Source organism: Suricata suricatta, chromosome 10 (genome assembly GCF_006229205.1).
Source record: "Suricata suricatta isolate VVHF042 chromosome 10, meerkat_22Aug2017_6uvM2_HiC, whole genome shotgun sequence".
Taxonomy (NCBI): domain Eukaryota; kingdom Metazoa; phylum Chordata; class Mammalia; order Carnivora; family Herpestidae; genus Suricata; species Suricata suricatta.
In genome coordinates this window covers 47,177,957-47,204,365 of record NC_043709.1, presented here as the reverse complement: position 1 = coordinate 47,204,365, position 26,409 = coordinate 47,177,957, and the positions used below count along the sequence as shown (strand labels likewise).

Below are 26,409 nucleotides of genomic sequence, written 5' to 3'. Positions count from 1 at the left end.
GGAAGGTACAGAATCTGAAGCAGGCTCCAGGCTCTGAGCTAGCTGTCAGCACAGAGCCCAATGTGGGGCTCGAACCCACAAACTGTGAAATCATGACCTGAGCCAAAGCCGGACACTTAACTGATTGAGTCACCCAGGTGCCCCAGTAGTACATTTTTATACATCAAAATGTTTGCATATTAAAATGATTATGTTAAGCATAAACATAATTAGAAACTCTGTTGTTTTCTTCTGTATCCCAACAGATCATCTTGCACATTCCCTGGAGGGAATCGTACCTCCCTTCAGAGATCACTGCATTATAATAGAGGTATTTGTTGTCCTCAAACTAGACTATGTACTCTATGAAGGTGTGGTGTGTGGTTAGTTCAGTTTTGCATTCATGGAAGTTAGCATAGCATGTTGCATATAAAAATAACATAAATGATGCTTTTTAAAAAATACATCAATGAATTTCCATTGAATTTCCAATGAATTTTTCTCATTAATGCTCTTCTCAAAAATCTTTTCCCTCCCCTTCCTTTTCACCTGACCAGTCTACCTGTCATTCAAGGCCAAGTCCCTTATCTCCATGAATCTTTCTTGTCACTCTATATCCCGTGATATTTTTCTTCTCACCTATAGAAATGACTGACTTTGTTGCTCCCTTGATATATCTCATTCATTGTCTGATCACACATTTCAGATGATGAATTTTCATGCATGTGTGTTCCCAGATAGATCCCAAGCTCTTCTTTACTTCTTTGTCTCTAACACAACACCTTACTTTTACTACATTGATATGTTATTCAATAAACATTCATTGAGCAGATGACAAAGTTATTAATTCACCCAACTATACCTTTGACTCAGAATTATCTAAAGTGTATTTGGCAATTTGTTTTCTTGCAGACATTTTAAAACATCTACTCTTCCTCCAGAGCTTCCCAACCAGCTCATATTCTCATGGGGGCCCAATCTGCAAAACGCCTTAGTCATACACTTAGGGAAAAAAAAGGAAAACCAGCATGTCTCTTAAACATGTGCATACACCCATGATTCTGTAGTTATGAGGTTAAGTGGGGATTAGGTTCCTTGAGACACAATCATGTATGTTTGAGACCATCTTGACAGAGCAAATCAACACTTTGGAGCCTGACCAGAGAGTCAATGTCTGTAGTTTACTGTAAAACAACCCTCATGGCTTTCAACATTGTTCTGCTTTGTTTGAGATTGAAATTCCTAAGTTCTGAGAACTCGCTTCATTCAGTAGATTCTGACATTTTCTATGGTCAGTTCCTTAGAATTGATCTCTCAACACATATGAACTATAGAATAGCAATTCAATTGCTTTGGATATTGGGAGCCAAACCAAAAGTGGCAAAGTTCATATAAATATTAAAGGCAAAACCTTAAACAAAAATGATGACCATCTGATTATAAGGGCATAGTAACAAGCTCCCGAGTTTAACTCAGCCACACTTTCTGCAACCGTATCTCATGCCCATATAGAGAAACAAAAAAAACATTTCCAGCTTAACAAAAATATTTCTAGTTGCCTAGAGCCCAGAAATGATTTCCATTTTACCTTCGTGTTATAAAACTGCAAGATTTCTTTCTATCAAAATGCTGGTAGCATTTTTAATTCTATGTAAATAGTGCTTAATTAATACTTATTGGATGACTCCAGATAGAAAAATAAATGTATCTATTGATGAGGGAGTGAGTTTCATGTTCTACTAGATATCCCATTTCCCCTTCATTATGTATCTTGGCAGAGCTTCTTAATATATTCCATCTGCTTCTAAAAGCATTTAAAGATTTATTCATTTATATTAACCTCACAATCATGCTGAAAGGTAGGTAGGGCAGGTCTTATCCTACAGGAAATAGGTGACAAAACCAGGCTCACAGATTTCTAGTTTTAATCTTGGAGACTCTCTGAAAGCTTTGTATGTGTGTTTGGGCAGTGAAAGAGGAAGGGGGAAATGAGCGTGGCCTGACGATGGGTTAGAGGGGCATATAGAGCAAAAGCTGGGTCTCTCATTTCAGGACTTTTGACATCTGGGGCTGGATAAGTCCTTGGTGAGAGAGTCTGTCCTTTGCATTGTAGGATGTCCGGCGCTGTCCTCAGTCTCCAGCTACAAGATGCCAGTATCATCTCCCCTCCCTAGTCAGAAAGAACATTCAGGAAGTCTCCAGTCACGGCCAGATGTCTCCTGGGGAGCAAAATTTCCCCTCCCCTGCCCATGCCTTGAGAACTTCTAAGCTAAAGGGAGATAGAAATGGCTTAGAATGGTCTAGTTAAGATAAAAGAAGCCAGAGTCAGTCCTCATAATGTGGTCACTCATTTTGTTCACTGATATTTACTGAACTCTTCTTATGTACACAAGCTACCCAGAAGGCACTAAAGATAAGCAGGGCATGACCCATCCCACGAGATATTTACAGTCTGGTATAAAAGGAAAAGGTCATATAGACAACCATGACAGGTGTTTATTGAATGCTAATAACGTGCAAGGCATTGGGCTGGTTATGTTCCATATCTTTTTTTAAATGTTAATGTTTATTTTTGAGAGAGAGAGACGGACAGAACATGAACAGAGGTTGGGTAGAGAGAGAGACAGAGAGAGAAAGGGAGACACTGAATCTCATGCATGCTCCTGGCTCTGAACTGTCAACACAGATCCCGATGGGGGGCTCAAACTCATGAACCACGAGATCGTGACCTGAGCTAAAGTCGGATGCTTAGCCAACTGAGCCACCCAGGTGCCCCTGATTATGTCCCATACTGTGATAAGACCCAAGTAAGGGGATAAGGCCCCCAGAAAAAACAAAAGTATATGGGCATTTCTTATGCACAAAGGGTCTTCTAAATAGTTGGAGAATAAGAGGGAAAAAAGGAAAGAACTAAGGAAAAAAAGCAAACATTAGTACAAATTAAATGTGGCCACCTTAAAAAAAAAGGTGTAACAAAATGTTTAATGTGATTCTGAAAATTAGTGCAAAAAGAATTGTCAAAAACAGGGCTGGAGAAGTCAGAGAAAGCTTCATACATGTGGGAGTAGGAGTGGGCTGTGGAGAGAAAATTCTAGATGAGAGGAGGAAAGCCATGGATTAGCCAGATTCCACACTTTGGATTTTCTCAACTTCACTATGTATTTATTTCAACTATCTTTTATTCTACTTATGTTGTCGATGACCATAAATCTATCGGTTATTTAGCATCATGATTTTCCCATATCTCCTGGTCATGATATATATATATTTTTTACCTTTCACTTCAGTTTTGCCTTGTTACAAAAGCACAAAGAAAAGTTAGAAATTATAGATAAACAAATGAAAAGTATGAAATACACACAATCCTACTATCTAGAGACAACCCCCTCTTTCAATTTATGCTCATCACTAAACTCGCTTTGAATATTATTTCTCACTTAGTAATACTTATGATTTTTTTTCCCATTTCAATAAATTCACACCTGCATCATCCTTTAATGAGTGCTTGGGATTCTCACTATACATGTATTGTCACTTACAAAGAAATCTGTTACTGGTCTTTCATGTCTTTAAATTTCTCTTATTTCAGGCAGGCTAGGATAAATTGTTTTGTGGCTACATTTTTCTTAATTACTTCCTTAGAATCATTTCTAAGTAGTTTCCAATATTGTCACCCTCAAGGATTCCTTTTATTATTGTCATCTCCTGAGTACCATGTTTGGAAAGATAAAACTGACCAGACTATATCTGGTAAACGTTTTATCTTTCTTTTTCTTCTTTTCTTTTCTTTTTTCTGTTCTCTTTTAACTAATCACAGATTTAGATAACTGCTAATCAAAACTTTAGGTCAGTATAAGATTTTAAAAAGAATATTTACTCTGTTATGATATAATTCCAGCCTAAAGCAGACCCTGGGTGTGCCAGTTAGCCTCTGCGGTCTTATCTTAGAGAACCATACTCTTTTCTGTGAGCTTTCCTGAAATCTTGGAATTAGCTTCTTGGTGCTCTTTTCCACATTTGCAGCTGGCCAATGTTGGCACCGAAAGGGATAAATACTTGGAGTCAGTGAGTAGCTTTAGGCTAACAAAACAGAAATACAAGGATGATTGTTTAAATATATTAAATGTTTACTTTGTTTCCTGTGTCCTGGTGGTAGATTTCACATAACTGCCTTTTGCTTGGAAATATCTTGCTTGGAACACATGGCTGGGGAAAAAAGGTTTCAATCTGATGTTGTTTAAGCGGGGGAGGGTGGGGGAGGGGGGAGTGGCCAAAGTAAACCATTTCTGATGGTTTATGACCAAGAGCAACCCAATGTGGGGAGTCCTGAAGTCACCCCCCAAATGTGTGTTGACCTACCCAGCCTGGCTCCGTCCCTTGCCCATGAGTGACAGCTACAGGGCAAATCTTTGGAGAAGCTATGAGCCTTGCTCATTTCCAAAACCAAATTCACTTTGGTTATTGCTGCTTGTCAGTTACATTGTTTTGTTTAATGGTGTGATGTCCAGAATAGCTTTTTGGACCCAAATAGTAAGGAAAGGACCTCAGGGCTTATTTGGGCATTCTATATTTCGTTCCTTTTCTGAACTGCTTGATGCCAGCAGGTTAACTGGTTTGGCTCCTGGACTGAGGTTTGGCTCTAGCTACAGTCTGAATTCAGATTAGGCTTCTCCGAGGCTGTGCATATGCACAATGGTGGTGGTGGAATCGTTCCCAGGATTGTTCCAGCAATAATTTCAGGCCAGATTTTTCAGTGTGGATCTTTCCATGGTGGTGAGTCAGGCTGTGCTGTGGCAGAGGGAGTCGGTGTGGAGCAGTCTGAACCTTAGCGGGGACTGGTGTCTTGTCACTATGATGACATGGCATGGCTCCTATGCAGGGTGTGCTGTATATCCAGGGCATAGATATTTATTTTGAAAATTTTTGTAATCATCTGCTTCTTAGAGAGTAGAAGTCCATATAGCATGGGCTGATTCCTGTTGAAGGGATCTCAGTCCTTGAAGCACCACGAGAACTTTGTTCAGGCAGCAGAGCCCCCAGAAAGCAGGCTTACTGCGCGGGCTCTGTGAGTGGCTTCGCAGTGGGACTGTCTGTCACAGAATTGGTAAGGGAGCTAACAAGGGCGGCAGGGGCAGGTTGGAGAGGGCTGAGACCCTAGCAGCCAGATTTTTGCCAGTGCTCTCTGGGGTCTTCCAACACAGTGAGCTCTGCATCCCCTTCTACCCTGGGCTTCTGCCTTTGTCTGAATTTCATGCTGGGTATCTATAACCTTTTGATTATTTTTTATTATTTTTTTAAGCCAGAGAAGCTTTTTTAAAATTAATGATTGTTTATTTTTGAGAAAGAGAGACAGAACATGAGCAAGGGAGGGACAGAGAGATAGTGGGAGACACAGAATTTGAAGCAGGCTCCAGGTTCCCAGCTGTCAGCACAGAGCCCAACGTGGGGATCAAACCCATGAACTGTGAGATCATGACCTGAGACGAAGTCAGATGGTCAGCCAACTGAGCCACCCAGGTGCCCCTATAACCTTTTGTTTAGCAAGAAGAATCTCACTGCAAAAAAGGGAACAATAACAACAAAGCTTTCAAAACTACCTATGTGGACTAGCCTGTAAAAATGCAGAGAAAGAAACCCAGGTCCACAAAGTGTCAAACAGTCACGCTGAAGTCCAAAGACTGTAACTTCCAGGGTGACCACTGAACCTCGAGCTCCGACCCCACCTGATTCTTGTCCACAACCCTTTTTACCACCACCCCTCCCCCATCTCCTTCCCCACCCCAGCCTCCTCCTCCTTTTCTTATTCTTTTTCCACTCCATCCTTCCTCCCCTCCTCCCCCTCCAACTCCTCTTCTTCATTCCTCTCCCCTCTCATTTTTCCTCTGCCTCTCCTGCCTTCAACTTCTATTTTCAATTGTCGGTAAAGGTAGAAACAATGAGCTCCATTGTTGTGTGAAGTCTGTGGAAACAAAGATTTTGTCATTGTCCTGTCTCAATCCCAGTTTATCTTAGTCTTGGCTAAGATATTAGAATCTTTTGAAGTTAGAAATTTCATCTCAGCTTTTATATGGACTCATTTTAGGTATGATAACTAGGATGAGGATCTCCTTATGATAAAATGTGACTGATTCTCAAGACCTGTTGCTTGTACCCACACACCCACACACCCTTTCCTGGTTCCGTAGGAGTGGGTGGTTTGTTAGTTTAGAGTCACTACCTGCTTCCTATTGTCATTTTACCTAGAGGGACATTACCTAGAGCTTTTTGCAAATGAAATCCAAAATAAATGCCCTTGCTAGCAATGAGTGATCAAGCGAAAATGACAAGGCGGTGAGGGGCTGTCTGCAAGTGTACAGGACACTACTGATCCTGAAGCAAGAAGGGCCATGAAGTAGTTCCCACAGGGTTTCCACCCTGACTAGACACAGTTATATAAGGCATCAGAAAGGGCCTCTTCTCATGAGACGCCCCGGCCTGGTTCACATGGCCTGAAGCTGTGATTCTACAACGGAGCATGGCCAGGGCTTTTCCCACAGTCTCCACAACGCTGTCCTCAGCAGCTCTGCTTCCCCTGAACTAGTCGTTCTGGTGCACGAGGGCCTCCCCAGGTGACACCCCTCTCCGTCTCCTCCTTTCCATGCTGGAAAAACCTCATTCTCTGGTTGTTGGGGTTTTTTTTTTTTTTTTTTTTTTAATTTTTTCTCTCTGCTTGACATTTCCTATGCTCTTTTCTACCAACACTAGTGTTATCGGCTGAATTGTGTCCCCCTCACCCCCGCCCCCACCCCCAGTGTTGAACTTCTACCCTAATGTAACTATATTTGAAGACAGGGCCGTTGAGGAGGTAATTTAAGTTCAATGAAGTCATAGGGTTCCATAGAACTAGTGTCCCTATAAGAAAAGAGACTCCTGAGATCTTTCTCTGCGCACATAGAGAGAAGAGGCCATGTGAGGACACAAGAAGGCAGCTATCTACCAGGCAGGAAAAGAGGTCTCACCAGAGGATGAATTTTCTGGCACCTTGATCTTGGACTTCTAATCTCCAGAACAATGAGAGTAAATGTCTGTTGTGTAAGCCACTAAGCCTGTGGTACTCTGTAAAGGCGGGCTGAGTAGACTAACATGGTAGCAAAAATGTTATGTGAAACTTCTGAGGGCAGTAGGGTGTCATGAAAACCCCATTCCCTTACACATTCCAGAAGCTTTGGATGAGTAGAAGGCTGTCAATGTTTCTTTATGCTGCACGTCTGCATACCCGTGGGTGTGTGCGTGCATTCATGTGTCCAGAAACAGTTATGAACAAATTCAAATATACTAGTTTTTACAACAGTAGTTAACATTACCTAATTAACTGAGCACTAACTGCACATGATGAACTCTCCTGAGTATTTTACATGCATTTTCTCATAATCTGCACAATCAGCATTTGAGGAAGATGTTCTTATTTCCTTTATTCAATTGATGAGAAAACCAACCCAGAAAGAGGTCGAGTAATATGCTCTTTCGGGTCCCCAATAGTGAGTAAAAGAGTCAGGAATTAAATTAAAATCAGGCCATCTGACTCCAGAGCTCATGTTCCTAACCACCTCCTTGGATTACTTCCCTCTTTTCTTTATATCCTGTGTTCCTTTGTATACTGCAATGTTTCAGAGACAAAAAAAAAAATTCTGGAGTGGTTTTTGGAGATACAAAAAATACAAAACAGCATATATAGATAAGGATAAAGGAAAAATAAGGATAAGAATGGAACTTGGATCTAGAAGTGAAGAGAATGTACTCGTGTTTAGCTGGAAGGTTCTGGTAGCCAACAAGAAAATGGGAACCTGGTCATCCTCACAAGGTGCTTTGTCCTTAAAGTTAAACATACACCAATTGCTCAGCAGAAACACAAATTCTCTGAAGCTAAGGCCAGGCAAGAATCTCTCTTAAATGTGCCTGTGTAGTACAACAAAATCAACTTCCAGCAGACAGAATGACAACTTTCCTGAGACTGTGACCAAGACCTGCATCCCCATATAGCTGCATATATCTCTGGTCATTTTTCTCCTCCTCTCAATGTGAAAGTCCAAGGATGCATTAATGGTGAAGCAGAGAACTATAAAATTGGTAGAGAAACCAGGATTTAGAGGACACTTTCCAACCTGGAAGTTTAATCCAAGAGTGAATTATGAGGTCAAGCTGATGGACCTTAATCAGCATTTTAAAAACCTAAGTAGGATAGAAAATCCTAAAGCAGATTGCAAATGGCTAAAGTAAGCATTTTTAAACATTTTATTTATTTTTGAGTGAGAGAGTGTGCACACACACACACACACACACGAACAGGGAGGGGCAGAGAGAGGGAGACAGAGGATCCGAAGCAGGCTCTGGGCTGATAGCAGAGAGCCTGATATGGGGCTCTAAATCACGAACCATGAGATCATACTTGGGCCGAAATCAGACACTTGACCAACTGAGTCACTCGGGCTCCCAAAAAGAAGCACTGTTTTATGTGATGTTTCAGTACATGTATGTATCTGTATGTAATGTATGTACATTTAGAACTGAAACAATGTCTTCTGTTGTGCCAAAGGTAGCCCTGTTCACTTACATTTATAAAAATGGATATTTCTGGTCAGACATAGCCATTTTAATTATAAAATGGATAAAGATGAGATCTTACAGTAGGGTCATTTTAAGTAAATATTCTTAGAGGCTACAGAATCTAGGAAAGTTTCTCTGGCAGTTTCTGAGGAAAGGATTCTAGATCAAGAAGAAGTTGTTTTTGAACCAAATGAGGGTGAGACAAATAAAGAACCTAGGCCATACTGCTAGGACATGGCACAGATAATAGCACAAATATGACCACAGTCCTCCGCAGTCAGTTACCATGACAACTCAACTTAACTGTGCAATATGAACTACTAGGACTTCAGGGTAAAAAGAAAGATGTCTTTCGAGAACATAAGTATATCACTTTGTTCACTTAGCATGCATCCTCTCCTAAGGAGGAGTGTTTTTGCATCAGGCTATGGAAACAAAAAATGGTACAATACATTCTAAATAAAATAATAGCCCCTTTTTATTAGTTTAAATTTTTAATATTTTTATTAAGACGTATGCCTCTGATCTGAGTAATAAAAGACCAAATGGCAGTTTCACTTGACATATTTGTTCATTTGTCTTCATTTTTAGGGTCTCTCTTTTTTCATGTTTATTTCTTTATTTTGAGAGAGAGAAAGAGTGCATGCACATGGGCAAGCAGAGGAGGGGCAGAGAGAGAGAGAGAGAGATAGAGAGAGAGAGAGGGAATCCCAGGCAGGCTCTGTGCTGTCAAGGCAGAGCCCTATATGGGGCTCCATTCCACAAAAACTGTGAGACCACGAGCTGAGCCAAAGTCAAGAGTCAGTTGCTTAACTGACTGAGCCTCCCAGGTGCCCTATTTTTAGGGTCTCTTAACAAGTATCTGTAAAATTTCTATCTGGAACATTAAAAGCATTTCTTATTCCCAAGAGTCGTAATTCATGGGGTTAATTAACAGCCATGTAGAGACAACTCTTGAATACAAATCTCAAGTCTAGACCTCTACTTTGAGTTATTAGACTCGTGCATTTATTTGTCTACTGAGATAACATAAAGACAACTCAAAATGAATGTGCCCTAAATCAAAATCAGGAGATTTATCCTAGAAATCTGGCCTTCCATTTACGTTTCTTAGCACATAGCATGACCAAAAGCCAAGCAAGGAGTTAACTTTTGACATCTTAATGTCTCACCTCCCTCCCTTTCTTTGTATCAGATCCATCTCTAGCTTCTCTTGATTTTACTTTCAAACATCTCTTGAATTCTCCATCTTCCCCTTTACCAAATACCACCTCCAAGCCACCATCATTTCTCCTCTGGACCAGAATGATAATCTCCTAACTGACCCACCACGACACCCTCTCACCTTTTTTCAATCTATATCCTGAACCATAGCCAGAGTTATGTTTTTGAAATTCAAATTTAATTATGACTTTTTTCCCCCCACATTCTTCCCTCTCTGCTTAAAACATCTCAATGGTTTCCTGATATACTTAAGATAAAAATGGAACATGGTATATCAGTCAGAAGGCACACTCAGATTTTAACTGAAAATAATTTACTGAAGAAAGTATTGCATGGGTGCGGGGAGGCTGAAGGCAGTTAACAAGGAATGGTGGGCAGCTGCGGCCAGCCTCCTGTGGGATTGCCCTACCAGCCCTGGGCCAAAAGAGGGAAGGAAAAGCGAATGGACGCCATGGAAAGAGTTGCAGTCATAGCAGCCCGTGGTCACTGCCAGAATCACCACCCAGCTGGGAGGGTCAGAAAGACATGTATGACTGCTTTCCACTCCCGCCTTTTGATGTCCTGCTAGTGCCCCTCACGGGCTGAACAAAGCTGGCAGTCAGAGGGCAGAGGAGCCCAGGTGATGCAGTCACAGAGTGAGCCTTCCCGGACACAGGACAGGGAAGAGAGGAGCAGAAAATCGATCTGGGTACAATTATAGGACAGAATTGTTTCCTTGGCAACGCTAGGAACCTAAGGGCAGAGTTAGCCTCAGTCATTTGAAATTGATTTAAAAATTTTTAAAAGAAACCAACTGGTGAGAGATCATGGTCTCCCACCTAGTTCTTTGGACAACACAGTTACCAAGTTGCTTTGGAAGACCTAGAAGCAAGTACTCTTTTATGTGTTACCTGAGAGAGACACCTAGAATCATCACTGGTTAAAGAAGCAGGAAGCATGGCTGATCATTTTGCATGGAAATCCATGGCTTTCAGTCTGGTGGCTAGGTGGGCCGGTTTATCAGTTGAACGGCAAGACACTTTAGTGATCTCTACCCTGACCCCATGTGGCCCTCACCCTTTACTTGGTCCTGCTAGTCCAATGGCAGACTAACAAAGTTGGAAGTACTGACCTACCCAGTCTTTGTTGGCTGGGAGCCAGGACTAGTTCTCATTCAGACAACTGTGCAAGGTTACTGGTTTATATCCTTGCTTTATGCATCTCTTGAAATCTAATCTGCCTCATTTTACAGAAATTAATTGATCACACATTTCTGAGCACTTGCTATATTCCATGCTCTGTAACAGAGGCTGGGTGATACGAAGTAGAATGACCCAATCTCCTTGCCTTTTTCCTTTTATACAAAGTGGGAAATAAATGTCACATTTTTCATGATTAAATTGGAAAGGATCACATTTATTTTTTTGCTTGTGTTCTTGGGCTATTTTTTTTTCCTACAACAAAAAAGCCACCCTGACTGTGGATGGAATCTGGAAAGTAAAATCACAGGCAGCTGGTACAACTGCGACAAGTTTCCAGGGCACACTTGTGCTTTGGGAGGACCTGTGTTTTACGTGGGCTGGAGATGGGCTGTTTCCCATCTGCATGGGCAGGCAGTGGCAACAACGAGAATTACTGATTTTAGGAATTTGGACAACCCATTAAGCCACTTTCAGATGGCTGAATGGATTTTAATCAGGATGGGTGGGTCCAGCCCAGGCCACCTCCTGAAGGGCTATGTCTTTTATTTCCTGTATGCCTTCCCACAAAAGGAGGCAAAGCACTCTTCACATAATTGAATCAGAATCAATATTTCTTTGTATATTCCTCAGCATCTGTCCCCTTCCTCATGTTTGATACCATGGACATAAATTTACACATTACGTCCCCTGAATAGACTATTCCTTTATCACACTTACACTGGAATAAGTGATGGAGGGTACAGAGTTGAACATCCCTAGATCCCTGGTGATCCACGGTTTAGTGGAAGGTTCAGAAAATAAGCAGGAATAATAAACAAGGTGAGTCTGTGACAGAGCGGTGGTAACAGATACAACAGACAGCAAGAGGAGAGGGTGATGGAGTCTTGCTGGGGGTTCTTTTCAGAGGAAATGACCCTGCATTAAGCTTTATAGAATGGGCTTATAGAAATTCCTGAAGCCCACAAGGGGGTTGGGGCGGGTCTTCTAGACACAAGGACTAAAAAAGTAAAGCATGGGAAGATGGGGGAGCCTGGGACACATGGGAAACTGTATGTGGTCATATAGAGCAGTGTTCCCCAAACTGTTCCATGAGGTCTGGGTCATCGTTCCTTACACAAAAAAGTTTGACAAACCTGGACTAAACAAACTTGAGTTTCCTAAACAGCTTTCCTTTTTAAATGTATGCTTGAGCTGGTGCATTAATGACATGATTTTCTTACTATGCCAGGGTGCTTTGTGATTCATTACAACAGAGACTCAGCGTTGTTAGAGGAATCAAACAAGGAGTCTAAGGAGACTGAGGTGGCTCTCATGCCTTAGTCGCCCACCTAAGCAACCCAAAACTTAAGCCAGAGGCAGTTCCTGTAAATGCCTCTTTCCCAAATAATGTAAGCTAGAGCCAACCAAATCATTTCCTTGCTTTGCTTCTATATCTTATCTATAAAAACCTTGCCCCTGGCTCCTGTTGGTTGAGCACTTCTAACTCCTTCTGATTTGGCACTGCCTGATTCAAATTGATTTTTGCTCGACTACACTCTGAAAAACTTAGTGTGCCTCAGTTCATCTTTCAACAGTGTGATCATCCCTCCAGATGTCGCTGTCCACAGGACTATTTGTGCATGGCACATCTACTTGGGAAAGGCTGGGTAGAGCACAGGATGCTTATGGGAGAGTGGTCAGAAATGAGGCTGGTGAGGATGGTAAATGGTAGAATGTAAAACCAGTACCATGCTAAGTATGCTAAGTATTTATGGGTATAGGAGGGTTTTGAAGGATTTCTTTAAAATGATGGCCCACATGATGAGATGTGTGTTTTAGAATGTTACATTGGAAACCAAGTGGCTGGGGCTGGAAGGACCTGAGATGAGAACAAGAAGATGGGTTGTTCATTATCTTCTTCCTTCCTTCCTTCTTTCTTTGCTTCCTTCCCTTCTTTTAAAAAAATTTTTTAATGCTTTTTATTTATTTTTGAGAGACAGAGAGAGACAGTGCAAGCAAGGAAGGGTCAGAGAGAGAGGGAGCTACAGAATCTGAAGCAGGCTCCAGGCCCTGAGCTAGCTGTCAGCACAGAGCCCAATGCGGGGCTTGAACCCACAAACTGTGAGATCATGACCTGAGCCAAAGCTGGACACTTAACCGACTGAGCCACCCAGGCAACCCCCTTCCCTTCTTTTTTCTAACATTGTATCAAGTGACCACAGTATGCCAAGCACTGTTCCAAAATGCTGGCGATACAGCACTGAACAGAGCAGACAAAAGACAATGCTCTAATGGAACTTACACTCTAGTGGAGGTAAACAGACATTGATAGAGTATGTGGGGTAGGGGGATAGTATTATTTTAAAAAGGATGTTCAGGGAACCTGAGATGTCTAGTGAAAGATGACTCTGGGCAGAGAAAGAGCTAATGAAATGACTGAGGTGGTGGCTGTTCTACATTCAAGGTGTACATGGGGCCTCGAAGTAGAGATATCCTAAAGGCAGATTAGTATATAGAAGAGGAATGCAGGGGAGAGGTTTTAACTCAAGACCTAGGCTTGGGAAACATTTGCATACTGTTTCCATCTGCAAGGATGGGCAGGGTCAGAGTGGGGAGAGAGGCAGACCAAGAATGGTCTCCTGGGACAGAAGGTAACCAGTAGAAGTGCAAAGAGGTAGGGACAAACCAGAGGATAGGGACCATCCAAGTTACAGAAAGCATGTATGTTATCAGTGGCTGCAAGCACTGACCTTGAGTATTCTCCACCAAAGAAGGACGGTCAAGAAGGGATTTAAAAACCTGAAACCAAGTCCCCTGGAATGGAGTGGGGCAGTGGCCTCATGAAATGATAGCTTCCCTTTGTGGAGGGAGAAGTCACTCACCTTCTTTAGTTGAAGAGAACAGAAGCTAAGAACCCAATAAAACTAGAAAAGAGCAAGGGGTGTGAGCAGAATAGTTTACATTTCACAAAGAGCTGGAGACTGTCTGTGGAGCAGATCATCCCTGTGGTTTTTGGTCAGTTATACAAGTGAAGAACTTTAAAGACTCCAGAAAGGAGAAATTTGAATCCCAATTGGCCAAATGTTCTGAAAAGGTGATGATGCATGTTAGTTTAATAATGGGTAAAGGTGCATCTTTGCAGATTATATTTACTTCGTTAGGAAGTTGAGAGGAAATACAGTATCACGCTGAAGAATCCCATTTTTTCAACCAGATTGCATAGACTCAAACCCAAGCTCTCCCTCTTACTAAATGTGACTTTAACAAAACATTTTTTAATGTCTGTGCCTCAGTTTGTTCATCTATAGATCATCGTTAATAAGAGTACACAATTGGGATGCCTGGGTGCCAAGAGTCGGTTAAGTTTCCAACTCTTGGTTTCATCTCAGGCCTTGATCTCATGGTTCATGAGTTTGAGCCCCACTGTTGGCATAGAGCCTGCCTGAGATCCTCTCTCTCCCTTTCTCTGCCCCCCCTACTATCTCTCTCTCTCTCTCTCTCTCTCTCTCTCTCTCTCTCTCTCTCTCTCAAAATAAGTAAATAAACTTAAAAAAAGACTACATGATTCATAGTGTGGTAGTAAGAAGTAAGTTAAAGCACATAGAGCATGGCTCATAAGAAGGAATCTAAATGTTGTCTCATTTGTTATGTGTGTAGACATATCTCTTTTCCATCTGGATTCAGACTGCCTCTAAATGTATGATAAGTTATTGATTATCTCCAGTCAGATTTTTGTTTTTGTTAGGCAAGTGGTAATAGAATATTGAGAGGAGAGACCATGGAGCCCACCAACAGAAAGAGATGAACTAAATGAGCCAAGTCCCTATAGGGAGAAAAGAACTCTATGGCCCAAAGTTAGTAAATGATAGATATGAAGCAAGCTGAATTTTTAAAACATGGAAGCATCCCCTGGAGATTGCTAGGATTCACTGGAAAGTTTGGACTTCCCATGGTCCAGCGGGTGGGGAAGGGAGCCTTTGTGATTTAGACCTTATCTGTCACTATGAAGTAAGGGAAGAGCCTTGGCAGAGTCAGGGCTGGCATGCTAGCTATATGTAGATGAGACGGACACCTCACTTTGCTCCAGATCCTCTGTTGAGGAAAACATGTCACTGGGTCTGGGAGTGGGGGTAGGGGGGCGGGGAGAGATATACTTTGATCTCTGCTTAAAGTACACAGGAAGGAATGTTCCACAGCATGATTGCCATCTTTCCTCCGCTTTCGAAGGGATTAAGACAGAAGTAAGTTAGGTCAGGCAGGCCAATCTCTGTCACTGGAGATTAAGTAGATGATGACTAATTATCTCTTCCTCTCTGTTTTCAAACCAAAAGAAAAGCTTTTGAGATTACCCAGAAGAGCTTTGGGGCCCCATCGCATGTAATGATGTGTATATCAAGACTTTGCTGCTCAGACCAGAAATGATCAGCTTGTCTGGTGTTTGAAAACATATTTGTAAACTCCCGAGGGAACTCTTGAGACCAAATAGATTCTCAGCTTATTCCCTAATTATTTTGATTGAAAATCTAGCCACATCCCTTTATTTGACAAAGCATCTATGTCTCTGAGTATACATTATACATATGACTTTTTTTTACATTTCCCCATTAAGTATGGTCAGTAGGCTGGCATTTGACAAGAAGGAAGTTAAGGATGGAAGGAAGGAAGGAAGGAAGGAAGGAAGGAAGGAAGGAAGGAAGGAAGGAAGGAAGGAAGGAAGGAAGGAAAAAAGAAGGCAGGAAAATAGATTTCTGGAGCTTTTAAAAAGAATCCTTAAAACTTCTGCCATCTGTTTCTGAATTACTCAGAAAATCAAGTGAAGAAATGCAAACTTTTCTCATAAAACTGAAGACACATCAAGCAGCTGTACTTTCAGAGGTAGTGTGGCCTGTTTTGTCACATGGAGGGCTCAAAGAGTTTGTAGAAATCTGGGCTTCCAACCGCAGCTCTAATTCAGATTCCTAGGTTAACAAAGAATAAGTGATCTGATTTGGTGCCATTTTGTTCCTTGCACATTGATACAGTCCCCATAGGTGTGCATATTTAGAAATATGCTGACATTGCCAGACAGAGAGCTGTGAGTGGGTGTAAAGTGTTTTTAAAGAACGCAATCCGTAGGCAAATTCCGGGTTTGCTTCATTTTGTGACTTCTTGTAGTGTTTTTCCCCCTCATTATCAAGACCTTTCCTATTTTATTAGCAATTCAACATTCAAAGGGCAAAATCTCCCTCCAATCCAGACAGAAAATAATATGCTGCTTTAGATAATCTTACTCTTTGACCTTCCTCTCTATGTGCCTAATGTAGGACAAGATTCCTTTTCTTTTTTTATAGTTCCTGAGCACCGTCTCTTTATGAGTGAGATTTAGCAAATGATGCTTGACAAATCCTTTCCCATAACTTCTAACTATTAAAATGTCCTTTCTGTGAGTCATGTTTTGTTTTCTGAGTTTTCGGCTTTTTAAACTTTACTTTGGGAGTTTTAGATTTATATTCAACATCCTGGAAAAATAAAAATTTTTACAATTTAAAAATAAGGCCTACTTCATGCAGAGGACAAAACTCAATACCACAGAGATGTCATCAGAGGTCTGATATATAAACAGGCCAGGAAAGGATCTGGATAAAGTCTGTAGTACCATAAAAGACTTAGGAAAAATCTGATCTGTGCCTCACCAGAGTCCTTGTCTAGTTGCAAGTAACAGAAATAGACTTAGACAAGCAAAACGAAAAAGAGGAGCTTGTTGGAATGAAATTGGAAAATTACAAAAATATCAAGAAATAGTTAAAAACAAAAATATAGGAGAAGAAGGTATGAATGCAGCTTCAGGATCTCAACATTTAAGCTCATGAACTATTTCTCCAAGGAGCCCTTAAATATGCCTGGGCTCCATGTACCCTAGTCTTCATGTCTCTGCTCTCTACACCTCAAATTCCTGGAACTGGGTATCCCATGGCCCCAGTTTGGTCAGTTGTCTGTTCCCCTAGCAATTATGGCAGGATCCTAGAACACAGCCTCAGCTCTTGGAAACCCCCTAAAGATGTGATCTTGCATTAGTTTGGGCCCTCTAAGAAGTAGATGTCAAGACAGCATTAGACATGCAAGAGATTTACGAGGGGAAAATACCTGTGAAGGACAATGGGGAGGATCAGAGGATGTCATCAAGCAGGTAGAATCCCTGTGAGGGAGAAAAGGAAGCAAGATTAAACTGGAAAAATCTAAGACTACAACATTAAGAAAGTTTTAGTCAAGCCAATGGGAGTCCTTGAGCCAAAGTCAAGAATCAGAAAATTCTTGCAACCTTACAAGAAGTAGCCTGATTAGTATCCCTGACATACTCAGCCACTGAGGGCTGAGGGCAGCCCATGGGAAGGGGGGTCTTGCCTATGACTTGCTGTGGACTCAGAAGGCAGCAGCTGGGCCATCCCATCAGTTACATCCCACATGGCAGGGGATTTCCATGGTTGCCACAGAGCTGTTCTTCAGTAAAAGGAAGAGAGTCACAGAGAACTGGGAGATCACCCCAAGAGATGTCCTTGGCATTAACCTTTTGAGACTAACTCTTGAGAATTGAGTGATGTCTCAGTCTGGGGCTCTCTTGGTACCACCAAGCCACAAATCTAATTATACCCAGTAATTCCTCAGTTCCTACAATATCCATTCAGCTTTGCATTAGTCTATTTTGTCACATTCTATTTTAAGACTCTACACAAGTAAAATAGAGCTGAATCAAATATCCTCTACAGTGTCACAGGAAAGTCATCCCTTGGGTAATGATACCTAAAGCGAACGGTTTTGGTTGTTTTGCTTATATAAGAGCACTCAGCACTGGTTTTCTCCACTGTCTTGTTTACCAACAACCATCTCTCTAGAGTTACACTTTGGCTACTACTTCAACAAGCAGAGCATGACTTTAGCAGCAGAAACACCATCACTTGTAGGAAGGAAAACAGAATTGGGAGTAGGAAGAATCAGAATAGGGGCATGTTGATGGGAAGACAAAGCCTCCTTTGGGTCCCTGCCCCCTGCCATACATACTTTATCTTGACCCACGAAAGCTTCAAGATTCATTTAAATTATAGTCTTAACTTTGTTTTTTCCCTACTAGGTCACTAAAAGAGGCTAGCAAGCTGCATTTCTGCAGACTCTGTGAATATACAGGCTAAGGGTAAGGTAGAGGGGCTAGCTCAGAACCACTCTATAAGTATATCTCTGATACCACACATACCACATCTCAGATTTCCTCTTGGTCTGAATCCCATCTGCCTTGTTCTGAAATGTTTTCCTTTGCAATTTCCAGTTTCTCTTTTATGAACATGTTGCAGTGAGATTTAGTAAGTCCTACTTAATTAAACGAGTCTCCCTTAAGGTCTTAAAAGCTCCATTTTCAGATGTTTGTAGAATCTTACATAAGAGCAACACAGGTGGGCACCTGGGTGGCTCAGAGGGTTAAGCTTCTGACTCCAGCTCAGGTCGTGGTCTTGCTGTTTGTGGGTTTGAGCCCCACTTCCGGCTCTGTGCTAACTGCTTAGAGCCTGGAGGCTGCTTCAGATTCTGTGTCTCCCTCTCTGTCCCTCCCCAGTTCATGCTCTGTCTTTCTCTCTCTCAAAAAAATAAACATAAAAAAAAAAAGAGCAACATGGGTGCAAATAGAATTCATGTTAGGCCTTATTCATCATGATAAATGACACAAATTCCTGTAATAAATAAGCTCCAGCTCTCAGTGATTAATAACCAGTGTAGGTATTTCTAAATGAATGGCTCTACACTAGCTTTTATGTAAGTGGTCACTCAGTGACCCAGGCCACTTCCATCTTGTGAGTCCAATGTATGAAGTTTCAAAGTCACCCGAGCATCACCCGACAGGAGATAGGAGAAAGACGATGTGAACAAAGGTTTACACATGGGAAATTTTTATCAGCCATGCTAAAAAGCAGCTTACATCATTTCTGCATAGATTCTAGGCACCGTAACTTATCATGTGACCAACCAAACTGCAAGTAAGACTGGGAAATGAAATTTGGTAAATGCTAATGCAGTCCTTACCAGACTGACTAATAGAAACTTAGAGATAAACTACTGTATCTCCTAGAAAAAGGAGTTTTCCCCTCACCCCAAATGATCAATAGTTTATCTTTTTCTTATCTCCTTTACATGTATATGTCCTCCAGGAATTGACATTCACTTATTCAAAACAATTCTTAAGTTCCTATTATGTGCCAGACACTATGTTGGGTGATATAGTTATAAAATAAGATGTGATTTGTGTCTTCAAAGAAATTTTGGTTGGGTAGAGAAGGATGAAGGTCCAAGTAGCATTTAAAATGAAAAGGGTGCTCTAATGAATCCAGAATTCTACTCTAAGAATGAAGGACTTTTATGTTCAAGAGTCCAGAGAAGAGTTGCAAAAAGAGGTAATGCTTTAATGTTAATTTAATTTTAAATATAAATTGAATGTTAAAAAATAAAGAAGAGTAATGGGCAGTCCAGGAAGAAAGAATACTGTATCAGCAGAGAAAGAAGACATAAAACTGCATGATATATGAATGCTTTAAGTAACCTGGTATCGCTGAGGTGAGAGGTTGGTCAGATAAGCGAATGTAGAAGTGGGGCTAAAGATAAATATATTGATCAGATTATGAGGAACATTTAAGGCTGAGCCGTGAAATTCGAAATGCATGACAGGCTCAATGAAGACTTTTAAGCACAAAGCAACCTTATAAAATTTTTATGTTATGATGATTTTTGCCACAAAAAATATAGATTAATTACTGTGTAGATTTTAATATTGTTGTCATGTGTTTACTGAAAATGGCCCTCCTGTTAATCACTGGAAGACATGTTTATCTGGCCACAACCCTCTGTGAACTGTAGATATGACAATACTCTAATTTCAAATATGGCTTCCAGTTAAAAAAAGTCTGTTATTGTGATTCATACTTGCCCCAGCTTCACAGCTGTCTAAAAAATAACCTCCTTATTTTAGGCTGCTGTGCATCAAGTTGACATTTCACCCATTTATTAAGTCTGTAAAAATGTTCACCAAGAACCTCTTTTGTGGTAAGCACTGAGTAGGTAGAAAGCAGTGTTATAAAGAGAATCATAGTGGTATGGTGGAGAAAGTTCAGGCTTTGAAGCCTAATTCCATTATTTACAATGGGGCAAGAGGGATTCTGAGTACCTTATGCAAACGCTCAGAAACTCAATTTTCTCATCTGCAAAATGGAGAAAATAGTATCTACTTCAGAGAGTTGTTGTAAAGTTCCAGTAGGAAAATATCTATAAAACACTTAAGAGAGGTCAGACAGTGGGGGAGGGTTGGCAGGTAGGTGGAGTGGACACAACATGGACTCCTTGCCTGTGGCAGGCATCACTAACTGTTCATGACCCAATTTCCTGCTGAGCCCAAACACAACTTGGGGTGATACTTACATGAAAGTAATTTTATTTTAGGGGTGGCTGGGTGGCTCAGTCAGTTGAGCATCTGACTCTTGATTTCAGCTCAGGTCAGGTTGTGATACCAAGCCCTTCTCCCCTGCTCACACTCTCTCTCTAAAAATACAATTTTTAAAAAGTTTAAAGAATGTAATTTTATTTTTTACTCTTATTATGTTTATTTATTTATATTTAGAATGAGAGAGAGAGAGAGGGGCAGAGAGAGTGAGAGAGAAAATCCCATGCAGGGTCCACACCTAGCACAGAGCCCAATGCAAGGCTCAGTCTCATAACCATGAGATCATGACCTGAGCCTAAATCAAGAGTCCCTCACTTAATTGACTGAACCACCCATGTGCCCTGGAAATAATTTTAAGACAGTATCAGAGTTGTGCTGCATGAATGATGGGAAATAGTAAGGATTTCAGAGGTGATGTATTACTCTGTACACAGTAATCAGAAAAGAAAGACTTTATACAGAGGGAAAAACATAAGTGAGCACATGAGGTATAGGATTTATTTGAATTCCACATTTAGATCACATTTTCAAAGTGATTTCTTGGCTTCAAGGTCAACTTGGAGTGCTTCTTCCATCTTCCTTACACTTGATTTGCTCTACAATAGTTTGTCATATAGAAGTTGCTAGTCATTCTCTATCTTGAGCTAACCTACTAGAACTATCTAGCATTACAATAAGTACTAATAAATGTTCATTTTGTCTTTGCCAGAAAGTTTCTGGATTTTTATTAGAACTGAAAACTCAATTTCTTGTGTAGTAGGTCTAAATCTAGTTTACAGCTTCTGTCTCAGAGCTGTTTTGAGTCTGTTGTGCTCATGAATGGTTCAAGAGTGACTGAGAGAATAACAGCAAACAAAAATTGATGGACTCCCTCTGCCCATTTTCCTTACATGGCTTCCCTTGTCTCTTTGGTGATGAGTTTCCCCATATTTGGTCTTCCGAGTCCCCAGGACAAAAACACTGCAGTTTTCTACCTGTGCTCCCACTATCATTGAATCCCTACTGACTATACCTGGTCCCAGGCTAGAGGACAATGATGGAAACTCATTTGATATACTCCTTTCCTAAAGGAGGGAGACCCTGTAAGAACCTGTTGCCTCACTTGCGTCTCTAGTGACTTCAGCTAGCTACTTTTTACCTGAGTCCAGAGTTAACACAATCTGTCTACAAGAGGACCTGTATCTTATGCAGCAGTTATCCCATATTTTCTTTATAACCAGCTTTTAACTGGTAAATTGGGATTTTTACCTGTGTGGGTGGGATCCTGTAGTTGCTTGAAGGAAACATAACTTCACAAATATTAATTACTTCATTAAAAAATGTTTTGAGAGAGAGACTAGAGGAAGGGCAGAGGGAGAGGGAGAAAGGGAATCTTAAGCAGGCTCCACACTCAGCATGGAGCCTGATGCAGGGCTTGATCTCGAGACCCTGAGATCATGACCTGAGCCGAAAACAACTGACTGACCCACTCAGGCACCCCAGATATTGATAACTCTTAACTAAATGACAATGAAGATTTCCACTTAAATTCTTATGAAATTCAGTACAAACTGATGTAGATTGCATGCCCACATATAAGATAATGGTATACTGGCTATGGCTTTCATTTAGAATATAACTGAATTTAATATATAGCTTTTGAAATGAAATAAATTGAGCCTCTGGAATAATTCCTCTTGGCATTGATATCTATTTAACTTTTTAAGAGGATATTATTTATACATAAACAGTACCTGAAAATTATTTCACTTTCATTAAGATTCCAAGAGTGTCATATTATCACTAGGTAAATCGGTGCCTTGGGCCTTTCTTGCCTTATTATTTTTAACAAGAGCGGGGAAAGGAACCGCCTGATGCTCAGATGTTGCGGTTATTACTAAGCCATTTTGGAGAGGAATTCTAATGATCTAGAGCATCTGGGTACTACAGACACGAACTCCAAAACCTAGATGTATGCTTCATTGCTTATAAATAAATCTCCTCTGACCGTAGTCAAGTTACTCAAGAGGAATTATTTTCCTCAGTTTCCTCGACCATGATAGCTAGACTTGTGGGGCTGGGGTGACAAGAGATGAAAGAAGAGGTATAAAGCAGCCGGCCCAGTGCTGAGCACATATCTGTTTAGTAAATATCCATGGTCATAGTAACTGGGTGGTTTTGTAATGTGTCAACAATTGGTGGGGCTGAAATATATTTCTCAGGATTCCCTTTCCTGTGCACTCTCCTTTGGGGTGATTTTACAAGAGATTTTAGTAGGATGTTTACAGGACAAAGTGAAGCAACAATCACCTTGTAGCTTACACACATTGTCCTCTATCTGCTAGCTCTCCTCGTCGGTGTGAGGTAGCAGATGACCTGTAACCGCCCTCCTTCCAGAGCTTCCTTCAGCTTCTCTGACTCCTGGACCATTTATGTGTTCAGTCCTTGCCTAAGGGTCCCCGTTTCTGCAGGACAGCCAAATAACTAAGGTCAGAAATCACGAGAACTGGTATAGGTCTCAGTTCGTCCTTGTGGGCTCCAGTTCATATTTGTGGGTTCTGGTCTGTCCTGTTCTCCCTAATTCTACATCCATCTTCCTTTCCTGACCATCTGCTCTGTTGACTGCAAGCTCCGGTGTCAAATTGAAGACCATGACTTACAGAGGCTGCTGAACCAGATCCCACAGTTGTGCAGAGTCTGATCTCTGTGACAAAGCGCTCTGTCTCCCCGACAGTCAACACACAAAGTATTTGTGCTTCTTTAAATGCTGCCAGATTCAAACAATAGTTGAGAGTAATTCAACTAGTAATACTTAAATTTAAAAATCCTCCATGCCATGACCATGACTCACTATCAATATGATACCTTGGTGCTCTTGCATATACCATGGTATTATGTAGCTAAAAGCATTGGAAGCACATGAAACCATTTAATAATAATAAAAGGAAGATCCATTAATGCTTCTTGAGTATTAACTATACCACAGGTGAGGTACGACTTCAAATATTTCATAAGAATTCTATGAAGTAGATTTTATCATCATCCCCATTTCACAGATGAGGAAACTGAGACCACAGATTAGTAACTTATTGAAGTCATGCATTTAACACAGAGCCTGAACTCACACACCTTGTGCTGGTTCAAATCCAAAGCCTGTGCTTCCTGATGCCGAGGTACTGTCAAATTCTACACCCAGTGAAAACCAACTAACAACATCACTAAAGAGGAACTGGGTAATTGCTTAATTAGGAAAGCTGCAGGCAGGAGTGGGTGGCAGCCCATTGAGATTAAAATCAACCAGAATGTGCTTATGACTTTCCAGCTTCTCACTTAAAAGATTGTGTTCTTGGGGCACCTGGGCGGCTCAGTCAGGTAAGCATCTGACTTCAGCTCAGGTCATGATCTTGCAGTTCATGAGTTTGAGCCCCATGGTGGGCTCTATGCTGACAGCTCAGAGCCAGGAGTCTGCTTTGGATTCTGTCTTCCTCGCTCTCTGCCCCTCCTCCACCTGTGCTCTGTCTCTTACTCTCTCTCAAAAATAAACATTAACAAAAAAAAGACGTTCTTTCCTCTACAGTTTTTGGGTGTGGTCTGCCCTCCACCTTTCATTATTCCCTTTCTTTTCCCACTGTTGCCCTCCATGCTCAGCTTTCTTCCTTTTTGACTTTTTTTTTTTTTTTTTTTTTTTTTGCCAGCACTCCAGACTGGAAATATTTTAGGAGCAGCTTGCTACATGATATTTCACTAAAAATAATACAAGTCAAGTTATTGGCAAAAGAGTCAGCCTTGGAGGAACACCAATTGTGCAGAGCCTGGAAAGTGGTGTGGTAGTTCTGTCTGATTTTTCAAGGAGAAGAAATCCCTGAGATTTTGTATCTGGTGGTGAGGGTGTCCAGGCTAATGGAGATGAATGTCATTTGGGCTCGGATGACTTCAAAGTGTGAGGCCTTGCTGGGCAAACATGTTAAGACAAACGGGTCTAATGGATTTATAGAAGTGACCTGTCTCCTTTGCCAATTCTCTTTCCTCTCCTGACCTTTGATGGTGTGAGCTCCCCAAAGCTCCCTCTCCTCTTACAATACAACTCTGTGGTCTCACCCACACCCTTCCCATTCCTGGGTTCAGCCCAGCAGCCTAGTGCTTAGAAGTGTGGACTCTGGAGCTGGACGACCTGGGTTTGAATCCTGACTCTGGGCGATGTTAATAATCCTGGTAAAACACATTTAAAAGAAGGTTGTTAGGAAGATTAAACAGTTTAGTATTTGTAACATGCTTAGTGACTGGTAACTAGGAAGCATTTGAGAGTGTTTATTATATAAACTTGCAAATATATCTATTTCAGACTTTTTTTGCTATATTCCAGACCCAACCAGCTATTTATCAACTCTTTGTCGCTCCTTGGATATGACACAAAGATTTCCAGAACTGAAGTTAATCTCTCCTAAAACATCCTCTGCCACTGGAGGCCCCAAAGCCAGGGATCACCCTCCCTGCCTCCATCCAGTCTAGAAACACAGGAGCCACATTCACTCACTTTACCCATTATATTCTTGATTCTGGCTCCTAATTAATTTTCAAACCCTTCTATCTCTCTCCATCAGCTTTGCCATCCCTGGTGGGTGAACTCACCATCACCTGCTTTCTGGACCAAAACAACAGATGCAACTAGTCTTCTTATCTCTGTGCTTCTACTTCTCTAATTGATTCCTAAAACTGTGGAAAAGGGGACTCTCAAAAAAAAAAATAGGACAATGACATGATTTGGAAAAAAAAAAAACCTCTCCCATGAATTTCCATTGTTTATGAAGCATCAGATTCTTACGCCTTCAAGACTCTATGTGCTCTGCCTCCACTTTCCTCTAGTTTCAACCCTCCTTCACGTCCTGCCTTCTTCTTGGGGATCTTCTTTGAGCTGATTGAACGCCTCGTATTCCTTTCCATCTCAGAAACTTCAAAGACGTAGCGTCCTCTGTCTCTTCTTGCCACTCGTCCCGACCCCGACCCCCTCCACCTACCTAACTCTTCTGATGTGCGACCAGGTATCTCTCCTTTTCTCCCAGACTACTTTAGTATCCTCACTGGACATTTCAATCACACTTTCCGTTTGTGTCACTTGCTGCAGTCATAATTATGATATTTTTATTTAATTTCTGTCTTCCCAGTAGACTCCTCACCAGGCAGTCTTTGTCCATTTGGCATTATATTTCAGACACATAGAGTCCCATAAATTAGTAATCATGTCAATGGGGATAGGTAAGGAATAAATTAAGCAACTGCCCACTCTGATCCCAAATCCATTAAAAAAACCCCAAACCCATCTTGGGTTCATAGATCCCAAAGTTCTAGAAATGTAAAATGTTTTTTAAAAAAATTGGGACCTCACTTGATATCTCTAAAGACATTTATTTTCTATAAATGCACGTTATCTATGGTTTTGCATAACATACAACAAGAAGTTCTGTTTCTACACAGTTTCTTTCCCAAGGTGTGCCTTTATCCTTAGCTGTGACAGAATGTGAAGAGATCAAATCTCATTGTGACCTTTTATTTCCACTTTGTCCCTCCGTGCATATACTAGGCCACAAATCATTGAAATAGTTAATTCTTTTCATCATTCGTCCATGGCTAGATCACCAGGAAGCACAATAATACCCCAGGAAAATTTAAAAAAAAGGGGGGAGGGGAATGAAAGCCTGCTTGAAGGACACATTTACATTCTTAAGGATTTTGAGCTTTTTTGATCAAACAAGCTACAGTGTAAGTGTCAGGAACTTTCCAGACCTTTGTTTTAGGAGGTTAGAGGAAAAGAAAGCAAAAGTGCCCTGGCTTATCAAGTACTCAGTGATCAACTCTGAGGCATGTATGACAACATAGATTTTATATTATACGTAATAATATCATTTAATAAATTTACTTTATATGTAAGTTCTCATTTGAGAACTTAGAAATAGGGAGCCAAAGTTTGAATATAAAGGTTTGGCTCCAATATACAATCATTTGTTTATCTGAGTTTGTTTTTGGTCTCAAGCAAAT

At 41.0% G+C, this 26,409-nt stretch overlaps 1 long non-coding RNA gene across 3 annotated transcripts in view; it reads left to right on the top strand.

Annotated features, from left to right (window-relative positions):
- LOC115304725 overlaps window positions 1–26,409 on the top strand; it is a 40,677-nt gene that overhangs the window by 1,754 nt on the left and 12,514 nt on the right. Inside the window, exons 2-3 of one of the 3 annotated variants that reach the window (XR_003914578.1) lie at window positions 246–310; window positions 6,914–7,051. This is a non-coding gene — a long non-coding RNA (uncharacterized LOC115304725). Of the gene's footprint in view, window positions 1–245; window positions 311–2,092; window positions 2,272–6,913; window positions 7,052–26,409 lie in introns of those variants that run through there. The other 2 variants (XR_003914577.1, XR_003914579.1) reach the window with 2 other exon arrangements.